The sequence below is a fragment of the Protopterus annectens genome, chromosome 10.part0 (assembly GCF_019279795.1).
Source record: "Protopterus annectens isolate FY-2018-M chromosome 10.part0, PAN1.0, whole genome shotgun sequence".
In the NCBI taxonomy this organism is placed as follows: domain Eukaryota; kingdom Metazoa; phylum Chordata; order Ceratodontiformes; family Protopteridae; genus Protopterus; species Protopterus annectens.
This window is the reverse complement of record NC_056744.1, coordinates 1,205,898,120-1,205,919,680: the sequence shown is the minus strand read 5'-3', so window position 1 is coordinate 1,205,919,680 and position 21,561 is coordinate 1,205,898,120. Positions and strand designations below refer to the sequence as shown.

At 38.4% G+C, this 21,561-nt stretch overlaps 1 protein-coding gene across 1 annotated transcript in view; it reads left to right on the top strand.

Annotated features, from left to right (window-relative positions):
- SHISAL2A (shisa like 2A) overlaps positions 1–21,561 on the top strand; it is a 2,291,278-nt gene that overhangs the window by 2,129,944 nt on the left and 139,773 nt on the right. The gene's annotated exons all lie outside the window — the stretch shown is intronic.

Sequence of the window (21,561 nt, the reverse complement as noted above, 5' to 3'; positions counted from 1 at the left end):
AAAATACCGTAATAATTACAACAAATCATTTATTTTCCTTCGTGTTGGTTATTTTCTTATGTGATTTAATAACTGCCATGACAGTAAATACTAAGATTTACTGGAGCAGCATATTATATGGTTTGACTGTTTTCATCAGATAGTTTTTATTTAAAAATGGTGTGTGCACAGCTGCATCCATGATCAAACATTTGCACATCTGAACTTTGATGGTTTTGATCTTTTGAACTAGAAAATCTGTTTTTATGAAGTATATTAAAGGTATGGTTCAGTGGGTCTAGATTAGCTAGATGAATGTAAGCCAGCTGAACGAAAGATTGTCCAGAAAATGTTACCAGTGGCAAAAATGTTGAAATTACTTCTCTGTAGGGACAAACAGATATACGCAACCAATATATATTTATGCAACCCAGCAGCACCACTTAATATAATCAATCACAATATCACTCCATCTCAGGAGAAATGGGAAAACCAAATCTATTTGCCTCATAGCCAGCTCCCATATGCATTAAACTGAAAGGGAATTATTTTATTTTATTCATTTTCTAGCTGGATAAACTATCTATAAATGACTGCTTCTTTTCCATGTTGAACAAATAGCACTGGTTTGATTAAATGCCTTGCCAAGTTCATACAGTATGTGGTCAGCACTGCAGCCTAGATGGATAAAAGCCTAACTGTGGCCAAGGAGAACCAGGATCAGTAAGATTCTCAGCCATCTAGGGCAATGGCAGGGAGGGATGAAGTGCCCATCCAGGGGGGGAGGGGGATCATCTAGGACTTCCCTGTGGGAAGCATGGTCCACAGAAGAGAGTAGCACTCAGGGAGTAGCCCTCAAATTTAATAGGCAAAAACAGGGAAGGGTTGATACCAAGGCATAGTTCATAAATAAAAAAATCCCCTGGTAGAAGCAGTCAATGGCACAACCCCTCCCCCAAGGATACCCTTGGGTTCTATGCCAAACCAAACCTTACAAGAGAGAGAGATGGTCCAGAGACAGTAGTGGAGGTTGATAGACCCAGTGATGGATGAGGGAAATGGGGAAGCTAGACAGAATGTGGCAGGACAGAAGCGAAACAAAAATCAAGAACACATACTATGCAAGTGGGAACTGCGAGATTAAACTTCAGACAAATAGCAGGAACTGACCAGATGTTCATAGCTGTGATCTTTGTACCAAGTGAGAGAATGTACCCTACAGAGGCAGGAATACCTTCCATTTATGCAGAAGCACTAAACATCTGTAGTAAAATGCTTCAATTATAAGCAGAACTGGTAGAATAAACTGACATGGCATTCATTGAAACCTAGTTCAGTTTATTACAAACATGAAACTTTCAAGACCTAAGCTAACAGTGCTTTGAGCAGACATACTAAATGTGAATACAAATGCAAGTGTACAGACAGTATCATTAAACTGTTTTAGATTAATCTGTCCACCCAGCAGCACAGCCTGTATATGATTTATTTTGAGTCTGAGCAGACATTTTTCCACATTATCAAAGTCATGTGCTGCTAGATAACCTCAGAAGGCAAAGAATACTCCTTATGTAACATACCTTGACAAAAGCTTAACAAGTGGACATTGATTTCTCCGAGTTCATCACCTAGTCTACAGATAGCATTACACTCAGATCCTTAATAAAATACTGCCTGCAAAGCATTGGTTACTATTCTGTGAAGTTAGGTGTGATGTGCTAGTGTATGCTAATGATCTATATCATTCAGATCTGTTAACTCTGTACAACTAATATGTTTCTCATAGTTGTGATCACACGTTTAAATTTATCAAATGAAACCGAGACAATGGAGGACTGCATCACAATGAAGTACAACAATTCAGTATTCAGCAGTGAGAAGTAATTTACTACCATAAGAAAGGGAGTCTCAGCACTATTGCTATGTCTGTTTATAGAACCAGACTGACAGTTATCCCAGAAATCTTGAAATATTAAATATGGATGCAAATATGCTCCTCATATTTCTTAAAAAAAATAAGTACTGAAAAGGCATTATAATTATCCATTCTGTGTGGATATTTTCTTAAAGACAAGGATAATCAAAACATCTTTATTTTCTGATTCTAAACAACTGCCTTTTATTAAGGAGTATTTGTAGTCTGTTAGATAACCAAACTGAGAGGTTCAAATCAAGATGCTCTTAGCTTACTAGGTCCAGAATATAAGAACAATAAGCCAGAAGCTTCATGGTCTCCTCAGTGAACATAATTAAAGCCCATATATTAATATTCATGAGAAACCACAAAAGGGCTGTTTCCATTTTCAGTGGAGATTGGGGAAGGGGGCACACCAAAATGAAACAAATTCATCCACACTAATCTTGCTGGTATCTCTTGGCCTGAGGTTGAAAAAAAAAACAGTTCACACTGTTAAAAGGGATTGGAAGCACAGCCAAGCAATGATCTAGAAAATTAATTGTCAGATGATTTTATGATTCAAAAATGTCAGAAAACAAAAGTTTTGTATTCTTTTTAGAGTTTTACCAGCAGTCTCCTGAACACTGAGTATCAAAAATAAGTTTGTATTCAAGGAAGAATAATATCTTCAAGCTGTGCTGCAACCGCCATCCCTGCTTTCAAATTCATGAAGATTATGACTGAACCTTCATGTATCAGGGGAGACATGGAAGATATACTGTCTGGAATGTTGATCCAGAAAACAATATCTGATCATAAACCATCACAAGCTTCTCTAGATCATCAGGACTGCATTCCAAAGAAAAAAAATTCTGTATAGAATGAAATATTATCTTGTGTGCCTCTCATGGGTCAGATTAATATCTGATGGCCTAATAAGGAGAAGCCTTAGACAAAATTGGGAGAAAATGGTAAGGCCAAAACATGGTTCCACCACTAAGTCATATATGACTTCATGACTATGACATTTGTGAATATTAACTAAAATAAAAATGTGGGTCCAACAAAAAAAAAAAAAAACCAGCCCCCTCAGGGAAGGCTGAACAAAAGTCCCAGTATTTGTGATGAAAAGAAATTGATAATTTCTCTCTTTATTTTATACACAAAAATTTCATCAGAACCACTTACACCCTTGTTAACTCCCTTTTTATATAATATTCAAGTCTTCAATTAACATGTCATAATTGTGAAATCACATCATTAACCCCAATACTTAAAACTCATCAGTATTTATCACTAAACCTATATATAAATAAATACTATTTAAAAACATACATAATAACCTATTGCAACTACATATACAAATACATGTAATAACTTCCCTTGCCTATATGTGATTACTAAAATACTTTAAAAATGATAATGCATACTAAAATTTCTAGATAATATTTTTATATATAAAAATGAACAGTACTATCCATTGCTAATATACCCTATTATCTATCCAACATAGGTTTTATAGAAATGTATTCATTTAATCCTGGATATTCTGATGCATTTAATTTAATTTGCCAGCGTGTCTCTTTTTCCACTAATTTCATCTTGACATTACCTCCCCTGGGGTTCACATACAACTGTTCAAGGATCCCAAACTCAAACTTTCTACATTCTTTGTGCTTTCACAGTGTCTCCATAGGGCATTATTCATGTCTTGCCACTTCATTCTGTAATAATGCTCATAAATCCTGTTTCTTAAACATCTAGATGTCATCCCTACATAATAACATGGGCATTTTGAACATTTGGCTAAATAAATCACATTTTTGGTTCTACATTACATAACTTCACTTTTGTTTTCTGAGTGTTATCTAATGTGATATTACTAGCCACCAAAATGTACTGACACTGATTACAACTTCCACATTTCTCCCTCACTTTTTACAACATATTTTGACATTTTGTTTAATCTACTCTTTAAATTCTGTCCGTTCCTGTGTACAAATGTTGGTTTTGGACCTACTATGTTGTATATGTCCTCATCTGTTCCCAATATATCCAATTTTTACAATTATGTCTCTGAATTTTTCACTGAGGGACCATATTGCATCACAAGCTCTCTCTGTATTCTGTATTAGTTTTTGGGGGGTTACCTATACCTTCCTTACTCCCTAAAATTGGTTTGTATTTTTCCCCACTCTTGTTTTACATATTCCACTACATCAGACACCATACTTTTAGGATACCCCCTGTCCATGAACATTCTAGCTATATAATTTAGCTCCACTATTACATCTTCGTAACATGAGGTCATCCTTGCAGCTCTAATACATTGTCCTTTTATGATGCTTTTTTTCTGATACCTGGGATGGCAACTCTTGTACTCTAAATAATCATTACTAAATGTCTCCTTCTATATACAATGGATTTTGAATTTTTATTCTCAATAGTAACCCTAGTGTCTAAATATGATATACTTTTTTTATTCATACTAGTAGTAAATCTTAAATAATCATTCCTACTGTTTAGGTAATTCACAAATTTTCAAGATGTGTTCCTCCTCCCAGTTCAATAAGAATAAATTTGCAAACATTTTGCAAAACCAACATTTGTACACAGGAACGGACAGAATTTAAAGAGTAGATTAAACAAAATGTCAAAATATGTTGTAAAAAAATGTTCAACATGCCCATGTTATTATGTAGGGATGACATCTAGATGTTTAAAAGTTTGAGTTTGGGATCCTTGAACAGTTGTAAATTAAATTAAATGCATCAGAATATCCAGGATTAAATGAATACATTTCTATAAAACCTATGTTGGATAGATAATATATTAGCAATGGATAGTACTGTTCATTTTTATATATAAAAATATTATCTAGAAATTTTAGTAAAATAGTATTTATTTATATATAGGTTTAGTGAGGGGGAATCCAGCTGTGCACTTTAAATACTGATGAGTTTTAGTATTGGTTAATGATGTGATTTCATGACATGTTAATTGAAGACTTGAATATTATATAAAGGAGACTGTCTTTTGTGTATAAAATAAAGAGATGGTTTTATTTATTTGTGAATATTAATTCCAGTGAGTAACCCGAAACACGAGCAGCACAAGATAGGTGATACAGACCAATAAGTTGAACTTCCACTAGGATGAAGTGCTTTTTTATGCTCTTTTTAAAATCATGGGGGGAATTTAATAAAGCCTACACTTTGTTTTCTGTGTAGGCATTGTGAAGCACTGCTAACATGGCCATGAATAGTTTTAGATTCAGCAAGCACTGCTGAGCGGCACACACAAGCGTGCCAACACGGAAACTTCTGTGGCATGCAGATTACCTCATGAGCGGGAGAATATCATGCAAATGAGGCAGATAGAGTGATCCAGCAAGCAGATAAGCAGCCCTGCAGATCCTGTGTCAGTGTCCATAGGCTACATGGAAAAATTCCATGTACAGTGCTGTAGATATAAAAAAGGGACTGTAAAATGTAGGTAGATTGGCAGAAATGGCATAGCACACACATATATGAGCAAAACTATCCTCTGTGTGTTCCAAAAGTTACAGTAAGTATGTTAAAATATATTTTTAATAATCTTGGCATGTTTGTGCAGCACACCACATTGCACAAACATGCCTTATAAAAATAAAGAAATAAATAAGAACATAAGTGGAAAAATCAAATATTAATATCATGAGACAGAAATGTATTGCAGAAACCTGCATGCAGTATCTACAATGGTGCACTGGTGCTGTTGCTAACATGGAAGGGCTTAGAAGTATGTAGTATCCAGGTTGTGAGCATGGATACTTATGCAAATGAGGTGGAGTTACTAAATAGCATAGTGGGGTAATTATGTCCACAGATCCTGTCCATGTAGGCAGCGAACCATGTTGTTGTCCACAGATGAGGTAGCTGACATCAGGAGAGGGTGTGTCCACAAACTTCTGAGCTGATTGGAGCATAGCTGCTCCTGTTTGCATGGTGCGCCGCCATGCTGAGCATGCACATTTGAGGGGGTGTGCACTGACTGCTAAGTATTGTTTACCTGCAGGGCACATGTTTGTGTGGTATGTCACAGTGCTCAGAGTATCTAAAAGGCCAATTATGTATTAATTAGTGTTGATCCTTGCTTAACTTAAACTAGGGTGATTAAATTATGACAATGATATATAAGGCAGGCCCAATGCATCATAGGTAGATAATCACACAGGCAGCACCTACAGTAGAGCACTATAAAGTATGCATACACCCTACAATCTGATTTTTCATCCATACTCTGCACCATGGGAGTGCAGACTTGGGAATTTTCACTGAAAGAATTCTAGGGGCTGCTGCAGGTCTGCTACATCTGTATATGCCAGATGCTGAAGTCAGTGCTGCTGCTGCTGCTGACAATAGGCCTAGACAGAGAATGAGAAGAGTGTTCAGGCCCAGGGTAACCTTCCAGGGGCTACATGAGATGGAGATTGTAGAGCAATACAGGGTGGACAAGGACATACTACAAGAAGTCACCAAGCTCTGCTGCCCTCAACTCAGACCCAGAGCAAACAGAGGGGAATCCATCCCAGTGAAAACAAAGATATGTGTAACTCTTAGCATAATAGCCACAGATACCTTTTAAAGACCAGCTGGGAACATGATGGGGTTCTCACATGCATCAGCATCCAAAGTACTCCACCAGTTTCTGGATGCCATGCTACCACATTCCAGTGAGCACATGTATTTTCCTCTCACTCCTGAGGCAAGAGCCAGCAATATGCAGCTTCTACAGTGTAGTACATTACCCGGAGGTACTGGGTGCCATAGATTCCACTCATGTACACATCAAGGCATCACTCACTGAAGAGGGTAGAATCTACATCAACTGCAAGGGGTAACACTCCACCTGCCAGGTTGTGTGTAATGCTGAGGGCATTATCATGAATGTGTGTGCTAGCAGCCTTGGCAACTATCACAACTCCCATATTTGGCATGCATCACAGCTATACCAGATGCTTGTTAGGGGGACATCCCATACGGCTATTTAGTGGGGGATGCTGGCTACGCACTTGAACCATGGCTGTTGCCACCCACCAGAAATCCACACACACCCACGGAGGAATACCATAATGAGGCACATACCCCAACTAGGAACATCAAAGAGCATGTGTTTGGTAGTGCCTCAATACATCTAGTGGAGCCCTGCAGTACACTCCATCCACATGTGCACATATGTTCACAGTATGTGCCATGCTACACAATATGATCCTTTGGAAGCAGCTGCAGCAGGATCAGCACAGGGAAGGGATACACAGCCACCACCAGATCCTAGGTCACTACAGCCACACTCACAGGAGGACTTGGAGGAGGAGCCCCCTGATGATGTCCCTGTAGGCAGACTTAGGAGTGCCCAGTATGCCCTGGCATTGGCTATGAGAAAATGCATAGCACATTCACTGAAAATCTAGGGCCCTAGGGAGTGACTCCTTATACCTACTCACATACATGTATTAAAATAGCTGATGCCAGGTAACTCACACAACCTGTACTATCCATATATTGACTGTGTACTGCTTGCATTAAACAGAGTCATCCCTGAACTACGGTTCTGTCAACTGCTGCATTCTCAAGGTTAAGTCTCTAATCTATACAATAATTGTAAGGGTTACTATAATAAAGTATCATATGTATGGATCTGCTGCTGTTATGCAAGGGAATATAGTGGGCTATTTCATTTAAGTTAACATCCACATCCACATGGGACAACTGATACCAAGTGAAATAGTATGTGTTCCTTCATTTTCATTAGGTTCCATTTATTTTATTTATTTATTTATTTATTTTACATTTGTTAACCGAGCTAGTCTAACTGGATATATTTCCATTTTCAGTAGAGGCCCGGGGAAAAAAGCTCCAAAAGTAGCACAAAAAATATCATATACAGTTATATAACAAAGAAAGTAGAAAGGAAATTAAAATACAAAAAACGAATCTTAATGGGAAGTACTTACACTAAGAAGGATTAAATATATAGGATAATATAAGTCATTTTACAACATGATATCTGAGGTAATTTAAAGTTCCTTGATAGATTAAATAAATACTGGAAGTTGTATTAATCTTACTAGTGACAGTTTCTGCTTACAGAGGGGTAAGCAGTATAAAATTTTGTAACCAGAGGCAGTGTGAAGACAGAAGTAGGGGAGGCTGAAGATTAGTCAGGGTTACTGCAAGGACATAACCAGTGTGTTTTAAGGTGTTTTTTGAGCTTTTGCTTAAAGAGTGACAGTGAAGTTAGTAGAGTTAGATCGATTGGTAGAAGGTTCCACTTTTTTCCAGCAGTGTTGGAGAAAAGGGAGTCACCTGCCAAGTTATTCAACTTGCAAGCAAGCAGTTTGCTAGAAGAGCGTAGGGAATTGAGATTATTATAGGGGTAATGAGGTTAGAGAGTATAGGAGTATTTTTTGGTTGGTAAAAGAGCTTGTGGGCAATGGTAAGTTGGGAAAAAATCAGAATGTTTTGTAGTTCAAGCCAATCTAGCTGCTTTAGATTCTGATAGTGGTGAGTTCGAAATGCATTACCAGTGGCAAATCTAGCAATGTTGTTGTAGGAGTTGGCTAGTTTGAGAAGATTATTTTTTTTAGGTTAGTATATATAGCTGAGGCATAAAGAAGGGTTGAGATTAAATGAGAGTGGGCAATAGTGGTTCTAGATGTTGGAGTTAAGAAGGGCTTGATTCTATATAAGGAGCCCATTTTTCTGTTTACTGTTTGTATGGTGTTATTTACATGGCTATCGAAGTTGAGGTTATTGTCGATTGTGACTCCTAACAGTTTGGTGATAGAGTCGGGGGATATAAGGGTGCCGTTGTTGGATGTGACTGAGAAGTCTATAGGGGAAGACCTACAGGTGGGTGTAAAGAGTATGAGTTTAGTTTTTTGGCATTCAAAAGGAGGCAGCGTTTCAAGAACCAAGCCTCTACTGAGTTGAACACCTTCTGAGTTAGTAAATGTAGTTCTGAAGTGGAGTTGGCAGAACACATGCGCATGGAATCATCGGCATATTGTATAGAGGTGGCTTGAGGGATTGCTAAATGAAGGTCATTGATGAATAATGAAAAAAGAAGAAGTCCTAAAATGGAACCCTGAGGGACTCCAAGGGTGACTGGCAGGTGGCATGATAGTTTGTTCTCCCAGAGAACTTCTTGTTGCCTATTGTTGAGGTAGGAATTAAACCAAAGAATAGCTTGGGTGTCTAGAGAAAGAGATTCAAGAGTATTTATAAGCAGGGGGTGATCTACCATATCAAAAGCCTTTGAAAGTTCGATGACGAGAGCAGAAGAGAGGATATTGTTATTATGGTTCTTATTAATGGAGTCTGTGAAAGATAGGAGAGTGGTGGTGGTACTATGAAATGGCCTAAAGCCATGCTGGCAGTTAGCCAGTATTTTGAGTTTAGTTGAGTGGTCTAATAGCTGATGGTGAATGCATTTTTCCATGACTTTTGCTAAGGGTGATAGTAGAGCTATCGGCCTGTAGTTAGAGTATTCGTTAGATTTACCACCTTTATGTAGAGGGATAATGTGGGAGATTTTCCAGATGTCTGGGATAGTTCCCTCATTAATGGTTCTGTTTATCAGGATGGATATAGGAAAGGCAACTACTTTGGCTGCTTTTTGCAAGTATTCAGAAGGTAACTGGTCTGCTGAAGGAGTACAATGCTTAAGTTTTAGTATAATTTTGTAGATGAGAGTGGTAGAGATGGGTTGAAATTGGAATGCTGGTAGAGATCCAGGTATAGAGGTAGGGAGACTTGTGTTGTCAGTGGAAAGCTGACTGGCTAGAGATTGTATGGTCTCTGTGAAGTAGGTGTTGAAGTTGTTGGCAGTTTGATGTGGGGCATTATGATCAGTGCCTAGAGGGGAAGATATGCTAGAGTGACCAGGGTGAAGGAGTCTATTTATGCTAGTCCAAAATTTCTGTGGATTATTTTGGTGCATTTGCTGTAGTTAACAATAGTAGTTCTTTCTGTCAGTGAGTATAGCTTTTTTTGTTATATTTCTCAACTGTCTAAAAGCTTGTTGTTCAGGGGTAGTTCTGTTAGCTCTTCACGTAGCCCATGATTTGTTCCTAAGTAGAATTTTCTGTCTGGTTTCTTTTGAAGGCCAGGGGGCTGGTTTGGACTTCATTCTAATAGATTGCTTAGGTACATGCTCATCAAGGATAGCTAAAAATTTAGAGTTAAAATATTTAACAGCCTCTTCAAGTGGGAGAATTTTTAGAGGATTCCAGTCACAGGCATTTAGTTCATTTTGGAATAGTACAGGATTAAAGTGTATCTTGGTTCATGAGATTCTATAAGTAGGGGTGTTAGAAATATCATTCTTTTGCCTTATAATGTAAGTTAGAGTATGATCACTTACATCATCAGGTAATGTTCCTACATTATAAGTTTGTGGATGTTTATTAATAAGTATCCAGTCTAAGGTGCTCTCTTGTTTGGTTAGTTTGTTATTTCTGGTTGCGGAGGTGATTGCTTGACTAAAGCCATAAAGATTAATATGTGAGGAAGGGTTTTTAGTATTGACAGTTTTCCAGTCAGTATTGAAGTCACCTAGTATTATTGTTTCTTGTAGGTAAGTTGAGGACACCCAGCTTAGAATATCTTCTATTGTATTGCTGTTATTGCTGCAGGGTAGGTAGATACAGATGATGTAAAGGGATTTGCTAGGGTTGAGTTGAAGTCTGGAGATGAGGACTTCAACCTTACTGTCCTGAAGTTGGTTATAGAGGAGATCTGTAGGCCATTTTTAAATAGGAGTGCTACTCCCCCACCCTTATGTTTTAAGCTGTCTTGTCTTAATATGTTATAGCCTGGGGGCATTATTTCATTATTCTTAGTTCCAGGTTTTAACCAAGTTTCTGTAAGGCAAAACATGTCAGAGGAATGAATATCAAGGAGGGCATGGAGATTGGCTACTTTGCTGTTAATACTGCAGATATTGAGATGTCCTATTAGTAAAGAGTTGGAGAGTCTGTTCTGGGTTGAAAGGGTTGAGGGTGTGGTGCAGTGAATATTTACTGTGGAGGCATTGGTTAGGCCAGGATTAGGGTGGATGTTACCATCTTTTAAGGTAGGTTTCTTTAGCTTAGAAACTGGGTTTTATATATATAGCTAGTTTCATATTTCACTTTCCTCACTAAGAAGTCATTGTACTTAATGTGTGTTAGTCGATGGAACTTAGCTAGCAGGTAGCAGGGAGTGGAGTTAATGTTTATATGAATATGGGTGAGGGAAATATTGTGAATGGCTGTTTGTTTTGGAGAGTAGTTAAGGTGGTAGTAATTTACCTTTTCAAAACAGGTTAGGAGATAGGCTGAGGTGAGGGCAAGTATAAGTGTGGCTATGAGTATTAGGTTGGTTAGCATAACTTTTGTTGTAGTCTGCATTTTGTTATGGATACCTATACAAATACAACGGAGGTTAGACTGGGATAAGATAATAAAAGAATTAGTAAGTGTGGGAGAGACTTTAATGAGAGGGAACTGTAATGGTGTAAGGTATGGAAAAGCACTTTAAGTAGAGACACTTGAGAGAGTTGGAAGAGGAGTGGTGTAGCTAAGTGGAGTAGGTGGTGGGAGCAATTGATTGGTAGGATGGGAGAGAGGGTGTGGTTTAGGAAGTATAAGTTAAGATCTACTGGGTGTGGGTGGGAATTGGGGGTAGGGTAGGGGAGCGGAGTGAGCCAGCAGAGTGAACGAAGCAGGTTCAGACAAGAAGACAGGTTTAGAGGGAAAATAATCAGCAAGTTGGGAGGTAAGTCCAATGTAAGGTATCTAGGAGGTCAGGGACTAAAATAGCAGAGGGAAAGGAGAGCTGACTAATGGTGGATTCTAAGGCAAAGGAATAGGTACAGGGAGTATTAGAAGTAAGAAGGAGACAAAATATGGTTTAAAGGCTAAATTATGGAAGCAAAGTTTCTAATGGGTAATATGGTTATACTACTGCCCTCTAATGGTCATTCCTGGTAATGTAGATAGAGTTTACCCAAAGGGGGTTTTAGAGAGATTAGGGGATGGGAGAGGTGAGAAGAATAAAATAGAATTAAAAGCAGGGGGAGAGTTTTAGCAGAGATGCTAATGAGGGTATAGGGAATGTGACTATAAGAAACAATTTGGAGGGGGGGTTAACTCTGGCAGGAGGTAATATAATAAGAGACTATGGCTGCTGATAGTTCTGCAGGGAGCGCTCACTTAAACAAAATAAGACAGGAGTTTGTTGCAGTTAAGAAGGTAGGAGTATTTTGTACATACTTCCAAATAACTATTCCTGCTTTCCAAGGCAGTACAACATAGAGAAGACATGGCTCTTTTCAAGCTCAGGAGGAGGAATCAGACACTTTACAGAAGTCAGGACTATATCTGGGCCTCAGGTAGACAGCAGGACACTGAAGCTGGGGGGGTTGCACTGGCAGGAGGGTTGCACGCTTAAAGGAAGTAGAGAAGAAAAGGTTAAGAAAACTGCTCAATGGATACCCGTGTATAATTAAAGCAATGGCAGTTTTATACAGATATAGTTATATACACTGTATGCAAAAAGACTTCAGAGTAGCAATTAGGCAAAATCTAAATAAACATATCTAATATCAATATCTAAATAATCATAAATAATCATGAGTAGATTTTAGAATAGCAATTAGGCAGTACCTAAATAATCAGTGATAAAAAGCCAGATAGAATATAATGTAACTAGGCATACTCTAAGTTATATTATAAAAAAATAACCTATATATGTGCTTCTATACAAGTCCTGGCACTTTAACAGTAGTTTAGATAAAGAAAGAGGTAGCACATTATTTAAGAAAAATGGCTCATAAAGTCAAACAGTAATAATCTAACCTGTAATCTAAACTCATGATTGGAATATTCACAACATCAGACAAGGGAGATGTTAAACAGTGGCTACACATGATATGTGGACAACTGTCTACCCAAGATGATCACGTGGTGTTGTCCCCCTCCAACACAGCAGTGTACCCATATAACTGCTTTAATAGGAAATCAGCTATGGTATATCAGTGGACCAGGCAATCTAAGGGCTTTAACATAAATAGTGCTCACACAATGTATGTCTCTCTTCACGCAGGATAACAATGTACATATGTATGCTATTGATTGTGTTGATGAATGACCCCTTTCTGTCTAGCGACCTGTGTGGCTCAGTGGACTAGAGAAGCTAGCATCGATGATGGTGTTAAAGGTTGTAATCTGGAATTACTCAAATTTTTTGCATATGAGGTAGTAGCATGTTGATCTTTTCACAAATGTCCTACCTCTCAACCTCTTAGTGCAAGAAAGCTTGACAAAGCCAGAAAGATTGGGGGGGACAAAGGCCCAAACATGAGGACAGAGTTTAAATACTGGTCACATAAACCTAGACAGTTGCTGGAATTAAAGGTTTTGTAGTAGTACATATTATCTGAAGGATATAAAGTCTGACACACAATTGTTTGTCTGTAGTTAGTAGAATGTATTGATGTCAACATTCAATAAAGCACCAGAAGACCACAAATGTGTGAGAAACAGAGCAAACATATGAGGTAAAACTGTACAGTCTGTGAAAATCAAGACAGTTAACAGGTATGCACACTGTTAGTCTGTTGGTGGTGTAACATTCCCAACCTCAGTCACATATTAAGTACAGCACACAGCTGGGGAATGCTGTAGACATTTTGAGTGAAGTGCAGTACTGCAGAAACAGGGGAAGATGGTAATATTTGTAACATACAAAATCCCAGACTGGAATACAGGTAGGTGTGGCCTGGGTTCACAGAATAAGTACTGACAGTCCCACTAGTATGTGTGTGCCTTGGTGTGTTTTATATGCAGTGAATGGAAGTTTTGCTAGCCTGAATGTGGTCATGCTTGTGTATGAGGCTGTTACAGCAGTATACATCATGTTATGGAGCTATGGACATGTGAACTTAGCTTGCATAATGGCCATACAGCCCTCACAATCAGGGACATCTGTATACCACTTGGTACAGGACCAGCACATATTGCTCCTGTCCAAGAGGGACTCAGGCAGACGCCATGTGTTGACATGATGGCCACCCAGCCAATCAAACAGATAGCATGTACACTGTACACTGATTACCATTAGACAGGGTCTGTTGCAAGGGTGTGCTTATATCTGCTAGACAAATGTCTACCAAAAGCATGTAGTACTAACGTCACATAGAAGGTCATTGTCCTTACAGTGAGTCATCCATCCACTATGCTCCCTACAGAAAAACAACATATGAATTCCAGCAAGGTCACACCTTGCCTTGTAGCAGACCTTATCACAAATTATGAAAGCGTGTGTACGCTGATCACTGCCATTTGCCATTGTCCATTGTCATACAAATGTGATCCTATGGATCCATGCACATATACTGCTGTACCTTACTGAAGACATATTTCTGCTGTGCTGCCATGCCATGCTGTGCCACTTCACTGCTGCCATGTGTCCATAGGTTATCCCCTAAGACTCCTGCAAGAGAAACATAGTCAGGTTCGTGACATACCTGTCATTATGTAACAATACCGTCAGTACAACATCATACAACATAAGGCCCACAAAAGTATGTCGCATACTCATGATACATGCCAGCATACATTGTATGTTGGTGACCACTACAAATGGATGTCAACACAATACTGCATTGCCCAAGTACTTGTCAAGCAATACAGTCGCCCTTTGCATCAAACACATAGCTTCCATTCTCATGCATCGATGGGAAGGATGACAGGGATGTGGCACAGGTATCATCATGTGCACAGGGTGATGTGTGGGGCTGCTGGAGGCCTAGGCTGGCCCAAACAGTTGACAGCATGTGTGTGAGTCAGGAAGAAGAGCAGGTTAGATGGACCATGGAGAGGTGCCATGTGTATCTATAGGTGACATGCATTGTGAGAGTGGTGTGTGAGTGTGTGAGTGTGTGCATGTACAGAGTCAAGTTCAGTGCTAGTCCTACACATGTGTATGGCTTTTGGGGACATAGTAGCCCCCAGGCCCTTGGCTTAATTCAGTTACTTCTTCTAAACTTAATTACATTGCAGTCTCAGATGGTTACGTGTGCTAAAATGGGGACCTTCAAAGTAAAACAAAGTGTGAAAAAAAAGAAAGAAATGCTCTGGTTGGCTGTTGTGGGGCTAATAAGAGGAGAAAACAGTAGAGAGCAATTGAGAGCATTGCTCAGTGGGTAACGGGTGTCCCATGGAGTCCTTTGTCTAGGCTTCATTTTACCTTAGAAATGCCTTCTTGATTGCAGCTAGACATCTAAAGGGTATATAGTCAGTGAACTGGCTTTTAAGAGTCGGTGGATGAAAGCACAAAGTAAATGAAATTAAATGACCCCATTTGTTCTTTCGCCATAGGTAATGGCCATTGACCTATGGTAACACCACCCCACCTCACTGCATTTAGCTCCATGCATTTAGTTGTTTCTTGCCACCTCCTCCTTGCTTTGAAGGCATAAGACATCACTGAAAATATTTAAGTATGTATAAATGTATGTATGTATGCACGTATGTATGTGTGTATGCATGCATGCACATATGCATGTAAATATGTACGCACGTATTTATGTATGTATGCATGCACAGGTTCCGTTCATAATTTTGAAATATTGAAATCCTGAATTTCAGTATTTCGAAATTATAACACCAAGTTTGAAATCGAAACACCAGAGCCCAAATTCAAAATCCTGAAATATGGAGATTTTGAATTAGAGCTTCTGGTGTTGCGGTGTGTGAATGGTTAGGTGTTAGCTCGGGTATGTATGTATATGTAAGTGTGTTGGTTAGGGGCTTTAGTGTATGTCAGTGTATGTTATGACTGTGATGTGTGTGTGCGAGGGACTGTGAAATGTTTGGGTGTGAGTTACCTTGGTGTGTCTGATTGTGCACTCTCAGAGTTAGTATATATAAGTAGGGTGGTGTGGGGGGTGAAGCCCCCCCCACATGAGGGATACAGGGGGACGTGCCCCCCTGCTTATATGTGGTCTAGGTTTGTCAGTGTGCTTGTTGGGGGAATTTGTGTGTATGTTTATGTGTGTGCTCTGTGTGTAGAGAAGGTTCAGATTTTGAGTTTCGCGATTATGGGTTTTCAGGATTTGAAGGTTTTGGCTATGTAATTTCGAAATACTGAAATTTGGGATTTCAGTATTTCAAGATTTCATAGTGAACCTGCATGCACATATGTATGTGGGTATGTATGTATGCATATATGCATCTAAGTATGTTTTGTCAGTTGGTTGTCTGCTTCAGCTGGGACTCATTTTCGGGGAAAGCCTAGAAGAAAAACTTCAGATGTAGACACTGTTTGGTATGCACTGGTAATTTAGGGTGTTTACTGTAACACATAAGGTGTTGGTTCTGAAAATGATCAGAAATTCCTTTCTGAAATACTATGCTCTGTATTGCAGGAATCAGTAAAAATAGTTCATTACCTCAGGTAAGTTTTTTTCAAAATCCGAAAATGCCAAACTGTGGTGAGTGGACATTGGTATACCTTTTGCGTTATAAATGGATTTTTTATCATTGTGACAATGTACACAAGCCAGAACAATTATTTCCACACACCTAGTTTTGTTGTTCCATGAATCGTATTTATATCTTATTTTGCTCAGTATACCTTTGTTTAATACCAAGTAAACGAGTAACAGGCAAATCAGTATCATGACCCATCCTGTATTAGTAGTAAGGATCTTTTCATAAAGTTTCTACCACATGCTAAACATAGTTCCATACACAATATGGCAACTGTTGTAGCAGCAGCAGCCAACAATTATTTTTTTCCTTCATATATGGAAAAATACTTTGATATAGCACTACCAATTTGTATATTCTGTCACATTGCCCACTAGGAACTCTATTACACTTTTTAAAATTTCTGGACTCCAGATGGTTTCCTACTATTTCTGTCATTTCTGACATCCTTCTATCTAGCATGCCCAAGCAGTTTACTTTCCTCTTGCACTTTGTTTAGGTAACAACATTTGCAGTATGAACTAGAGCCACCTATAACATTCAAACCAGTGGTCATTATTTCCTACAGTATGTATTATAATTAAACCTTAGTCACACTGTACAATGGTGTAGAGGCATGCTGTCTGTAGAGCAGAAGGAAAAGTGTCATTCTGGAAAAAAAAACAGAAAATATTAACTGGTCAGCTGGTCGAGACCATGAAAGTGATGGCATCAAGTACATGATGGTGTTCAACAGCACTTTTACTGAGTGCTGAAGGCTTGAAAGAAAAGCAGTAAAACAATGTTTGCTGAACATCAGATAGATTTTTTTTTTGCAGGGGTAAGATGCCACTGTATTCCCTTACCCCCATGAACTTAAATACACCCACTCTGAAATTGCAGAACAGTGGTGAAGAAAGTAAACTCCGCTGTTGATGGAAGTAGTTTTGCTGCTTTTCTTTTGATTATTTAGTACTCAATGAAAGTGCTGCTGATCAAAGGACAGGCACCCTCACTGGCATCGATCTGATACAGAGAACATTAAAAGTGCTAATTACAAATATTGTAATTAATTTTAATTATCCAAGACCAGTTTAAATTTATGGCATTTCACTGACTGGTTAATCACATTGACAGAAAATACCAATACTCTGTTTAGACCATGCAAAAAAAATCTTATTTTTCTTACAATTGTTTTTCCTTCCACCTCCATCAAGCAGCACATCTGATTTATTACATAATAACACACACCTTTTTGTACTTTATTACTTAAATAATATCCACTAGAAATTAGCTAAGTTAGCAATGTGGCTGGCAAAATGTCAGTAACTATCAACAACAGCTTTAATACAATCCCTTTGTCTGCTCCCTTCCATTTTATATTTCTAATCATGCTTTTGCATTCTTATAATTTTGGGATTTACAAAAGTCTACATTGCTGTCTCTTAATACTATTTTTCTTTACATCTAATAACTCTTCATTCTGTCATTCTTACAAAGGTGAGCATATCTCTTACAGCCGACTCCTGCAGACGCAGCTGACAGTTAACACCCTGTTGTACAGTCTCCTGCATATGAGAAGTGTTGCAGAATTCTTTCAAAGTTACGTAAGATTTCTTAGCTGCTTTCATACACTACATGGCATAAATGGACTTCTAAACTGGAGTTTAGAAATTTATTTAAATTAATTAAACATTAGTCTGTATTGAACTGTGACATTGTAGGTTCATATGCTGAGGATTCTTTAGTTTGGTAGCTAATTATAATGGTCATTTCTCTCAGAAGAGTCATAGCATTTTGCATCTGAAATGTATTTCACATTTCTTTATCATATAACTAAGTGCATGGAGTACCCAAAGGTTATGTAAAGTACTCCAGAAGTGAATAATATTAACAAATCGCAAATGGCTTCATCTAAATTGCAGTACTGACAGTATTAGCTTAGCATAAGAACAGCATCAGATAAAAATGCAGAACATGTCATTGTGGGAAGCAGGGTTCCTGCAGAGGTTACACATAGTTTAGCACTTGCTCTGGCAGAGCTGTGTGAAAGGGACAAGCTCAGCATCAGAGCTACAGCCTGCTGACGGCAGACTTTCACTACTCAAGAACAGTGGATCACAAATTCATGGCAGTTGCTCATTTGCCGCTCTTTGATGGCAGGGATACAGTACAGAATACTATACTCTAAGTTATTTTAATGCACACACTAACAAGATTTTTTTTAAATGCGTCATTTATTTTACTTTTATAACAATACACATTTTCTTTAATTTTGTTATGTGGGTAAACTGGCTAGATCCATCATGTTTGTAATCATTAATATGGCTACTGAGGCTGGAGTAATGTAGTCTAGAGATTATACTGCTGTGCTCTGAATGAGATTGGTAACTTTAGTTTCAAAGCTCTCTTCCTCCATTCCACATCATACTGTGTGATTCTAAGTAAGTTATGTGACCTGCATTACTGAACAGGAAAACTTGTCCTTGGTTAGCTACAGATTTTGGAAAAGAACCAGTTCATCTAAGAGTAATGCATGGGGGGGGGTCTATATCATATGTTTGAAGTTTGAAAACTTTGAACGTTAAATAATCGAATTTAAATGTTCAAAGTTTCAAACATATGATTAAAAAAAAAGAACGGGAACTTACCTGACTGTTGTAAGCAGGGGGGAAAGGACCCCTGCACCCCCACACCCCCCTGCTCTTTAAATATACCAACTCCGAGACCGCACTATAATGCAGTAAAGGGAAGATTTCCCTTACTGCACTGTAGTGCGGTCTCAGAGTTGGTATATTTAAAGAGCGGGGGTTGTGCAGTGCAGGGTGACTTGCTCCACTGCCTACAACAGTTAGTTTTGGGTTTGTTTGTTTTTTTAATCATCTGTTTGATGTTTGAAACTTTGAACATTTAAATTTGATTATTTAACGTTCAAAGTTTTGAAACTTCGAACATAAGATATAGATCCTTTATGGGAATGTTATAAAGTAAATCCAGTTCTGCACAACTCCAGCAAAAATACCTTGAAGGCAGGAAAACTGTGAAATCAGCAACTAACTCAGCTAGAGCTGTCTATCTCTACCAGAGACACAAATGTGCTGGCCTCTGCCTCAAAACAATTCTGGAAAGAAATAAAACAATACAGGGGATAAATGGTTCACCACAGGCACTCAAACTTAGAACACAATAGCGATTATAGCACAAACTTTGTCAAAAACTATAGACTATTCTTTCTTTCAGCTTTAATATAATCTTCCATAAATTTAGAACATGTGCACATCTACCCTCTCTCTTAACCCAGTTGCCCAACCTTTTATTTTAAACAAATAACAGTAAAGGAGGCCAAGGCCATTTAAACAAGTTAGATGCTACCTCTAGTGCGAAATTTAGCAATGTGCATGTAGCATTATTAAAAATGGCAGCCTCCTTCATTGAAAAACTACTAACTCATATTTATAGTCTATCTTTAAATCCATAAACATTAAACATTGCATCATACTTCCACTGCCAAAGGTCAATACCCAAGAAACGGCAAGGATTTCAGGACTATAATTTAAATTGTGTTCCTCAAAGTACTTGAAAAGGTGAATTACAAACAGATCTTTGACCCTTGAACAGCACTGTCCTACCGTCATCACCAAAATTACTCCTGCAATGCCTTCACTGTCATGAGGCACTAAATACTGCTTCTTCATTCGGCTTTTCCTGGTTAGGGGTCACCACAGCAGATCACCTGTCTGCTCATGATTGGCAGTGGAGTTTTACGGTGTCGAATTGCCAGCCCAACCTTCTACAGAAGGCACACACATGCACACACTCACGCTTAGGGCCAATTTACAGTGTACAATCCACTTACAGCATGTCTTTGGGATGTGGGAGGAAACCGGAGCTCCTGGAGGAACCCACATGACCACAGGGAGGACATGCAGACTCCACACAGAAGGCACCCCAGCCGAGGACTGAACCGGAGAACCTCTTGTTGTGGGGCAGCAATGCTAACCGCTGCACCACCGCAGCCTCCCAGGCACTAAATACTTCAATGGCCAGTATATATTTCAATCTGAATGACAACCTTCTCAAGGATGGGCTATTTGGAGAAATGGCAAGAGTTTTTAAAACTGTGGATCACCTGTTGATACTTAGCAAACTAAGCAAACTGAATTTTGGTAGCAACCTGATAATTTTGTTTAACGGTTACTTAGAAGACAAAACATTCCAGGGAATTACTTGCACTGCTCTATCTTTGAAGGAATCACCTTTAATACTTGTGTTCCACAAGTTAGGTAATTGTCCATTTTCAGTTTTTACTATTTATAAATTAATTATGTCATGATTCCCTCCCTCAGCACAGTTATATATGTATATGTAAAGCAACATCACTCTTCTCTAAATAGTATTGTTTGAATTCCTAAAGTTTGAATTTATTTTTTTTTTTTTTAATATTTTGAGTATTGTTTGTTTGTTTCCTGAAGATTCAACTCATATGTCTGTATCTTGTACTATTGTATTCATCATGACACTGTTTGTACCTAGTTTGTTATTGCTTTTTTGGAGCTTTTCTCCCCAGGACTCCATTGAAAACGGGTTCTTTTGACCCAATGGACTATCCTGGTAAACCAACTGCAAATAAATAAATAAATAAATAAATATATAATGTCCTGCTTTGTGAATGTGAGAAGTCCACTTCACTCCTACAACACAAGTTTGAGAACAATTTCACTAATCTCTTCTACTGAACACACACAACAACAGGCTACTGATTAACACAAACAAATAAATTGTTATTCTAGTTACCTGTCATCAAAAACTCCCAAACTTCACCAAACTTATCATAACAAGCAACAAAATACAATACAATATAGAATAAAACAAATGTACCTTACACTTATAGATCCTGCAGTGTCCTTTGCAGAGCACATGGAAAAGGATTGCCAATAAAACACTAGCCAAACTAGAACTTTTGTTAGAAAGTCTCCCATCTCTTATTTGCCTGTAGGGCAACAGCAATAAATGCTCTCATCAAACAGAATACAACCTTCTGCTGCTAAATCTTTATTTCATTTCTAATACCCATGAACCCCAAAATGGCCAAAAACAAAATATGCAGGTTTGAGCTGTTAGCTGCTGTACCTACCAATCTTTGTGACCTTCTAAAACATGTTGTTGCCATTACCCAGCACAGCACAGC